The sequence below is a fragment of the Coffea arabica genome, chromosome 11e, assembly GCF_036785885.1.
Source record: "Coffea arabica cultivar ET-39 chromosome 11e, Coffea Arabica ET-39 HiFi, whole genome shotgun sequence".
NCBI lineage: Eukaryota > Viridiplantae > Streptophyta > Magnoliopsida > Gentianales > Rubiaceae > Coffea > Coffea arabica.
Window position 1 is genome coordinate 7,041,033 of NC_092331.1, and position 2,500 is coordinate 7,043,532.

Here is a 2,500-nt window from a genome sequence, read left to right on the forward strand (position 1 = left end):
AGTGGCACCGTCGTGCGTTTTCCTTGCCATCGGTGTGGCGTCGTGCCCATGCCTTAGCCAATGCAAGCAACGGCCGTCGTGCGGCCTAAGGCCCACCGCCTAGCCACGAGGGGCACCGTCGTGTGTTTGTCTTGCCATCGGTGTGGCATCGTGGCCATGCCTTTGCCAACACAAGGCAACGGCCGTCATGCGGCCCAAGGCCAACCGCCTAGCCACGAGGGGCACCGTCGTGCATTTTTCTTGCCGTGGGTGTGGCGTCGTGCCCATGCCTTAGCCAACGCAAGGCAACGGCCGTCGTGTGGCCTAAGGTCAACCGCCTAGCCATGAGGGGCACCGTCGTGCGTTTTTCTTGCCGTCGGTGAGCCATCGTGCCGATGCCTTAACCAACGCAAGCCAACGGCCATCGTGCGGCCTAAGGCCAACCGCCTAGCCATGAGGGGCACCGTAGTGCATTTTCCTTGCCGTCGGTGTGGCCGTCGTGCCCACGCCTTGGCCAACGCAGGGCAACGGCCGTCGTGCGGCCTATTGCCCACCTCCTAGCCGTGAGGGGCACCGTCGTGCATTTTCCCAGCATGGCTACAGAGGTTTACCCGTGGCCTTGGGAGCAAAACCCCACGGCAGTTGTGCTTTTTTCTTGCCGTCGGTGAGGCCGTCGTGCCCATGCCTTAGCCAATGCAAGGCAACGGCCGTCGTCCGTCCTAAGGCCCACCGCCAAGCCGTGAGGGGCACCGTCGTGCATTTTTCTTGTCGTCGGTGTGGCCGTCGTGCCCACGCCTTAGCCAACGCCGGGCAACGGCCGTCATGCGGCCTAAGGCCGCCATGAGGGGCACCGTCGTGCGTTTTTCCAGCATGGCTACAGAGGTTTACCCGTTGCCTTGGGAACAAAACCCCACGGCAGTCGTGCGTTTTCCTTGCCATCGGTGAGGCCGTCGTGCCCATGCTTAAGCCAATGCAGGGCAACGGCCGTCGTGCGGCCTAAGGCCCACCGCCTAGCCATGAGGGGCACCGTCGTGCGTTTTATTTGCCGTCGGTGTGGCATCGTGCCCATGCCTTAGCCAACGCTAGGCAACGGCCGTCGTGCGGCCTAAGGCCAAACGCCTAGCATCGTGCCCGTGCTTTAGCCAACGCAGGGCAATGGCCATCGTGCGGCCTAAGGGCAACCGCCTAGCCACGAGGGGCACCGTCGTGTGTTTTTCTTGCCATCGGTGTGGAATCGTGCCCATGCCTTAGCCAACGCAAGGCAACGGCCGTCATGCGGCCTATGGCCGACCGCCTGGCCATGAGGGGCACCGTCGTGCGTTTTTCTTGCCGTCGGTGTGGCCGCCGTGCCCATGCCTTAGCCAACGCAGGGCAACGGCCGTCGTGCGGCCTAAGGCCCACCGCCTAGCCATGAGGGGCACCGTCGTGCGTTTTATTTGCCGTCGGTGTGGCATCGTGCCCATGCCTTAGCCAACGCTAGGCAACGGCCGTCGTGCGGCCTAAGGCCAAACGCCTAGCATCGTGCCCGTGCTTTAGCCAACGCAGGGCAATGGCCATCGTGCGGCCTAAGGGCAACCGCCTAGCCATGAGGGGCACCGTCGGCCGTTCTTCTTGCCGTCGGTGTGGCCATCGTGCCTATGCCTTAGCCAACGCAGGGCAACGGCCGTCGTGCGGCCTAAGGCCCACCGCTTAGCCATGAGGGGCACCGTCGTGCGTTTATCTTGCCGTCGGTGTGGCATTGTGCCCTTGCCTTAGCCAACGCAAGGCAACGGCCGTCGTGTGGCCTAAGGCCTACCGCCTAGCCATGAGGGGCACCGTCGGGCGTTTTTCTTGCCGTCGGTGTGGCATCATGCCCTTGCCTTAGCCAACGCAAGGCAATGGCCGTCGTGTGGCCTAAGGCCTACCACCTAGCCATGAGGGGCACTGTCGTGCGTTTTTCTTGCCGTTGCCTTAGCCAACGCAAGGCAACGGTCGTCGTGTGGCCTAAGGCGCACCGCTTAGCCATGAGGGGCACCGTCGTGCATTTTTCTTGCTGTGGATGTGGCGTCGTGCCCATGCCTTAGCCAACGCAAGCCAACGGCCGTCGTGCGGCCTAAGGCCTATCGCCTTGCCATGATGGGCACCGTCGTGCGTTTTTCACGTCGTCGGTGTAGTGTCGTGCCAATGCTCCGTCATGCGGCCTAAGGCTCACCGCCTAGCCTTGTTTTCGCTTATTTTTATCTTTTTAAGCATACATGTTGAGTCTCGTTAATGTCCACCGCCGTATGTCTTTGAAATTCATAAATTGCTTTTTTTTTTAATTAAACTATATTTTTGTATTTTTTATTATTTTTTATTATTTTTTTGTTTTTATTTTTGTTCAATTCAATCTTGGAAATTTTTTATTTTTTTTTATTTTTTTTGTTTTTATTTTTGTTCAATTCAATCTTGGAAAATTTTTATTATTTTTTATTGTTTTTATTGTTTTTATTTTTGTTCAATTCAATCTTGGAAATTTGTTTTATATTTGTTTCAAGCACCC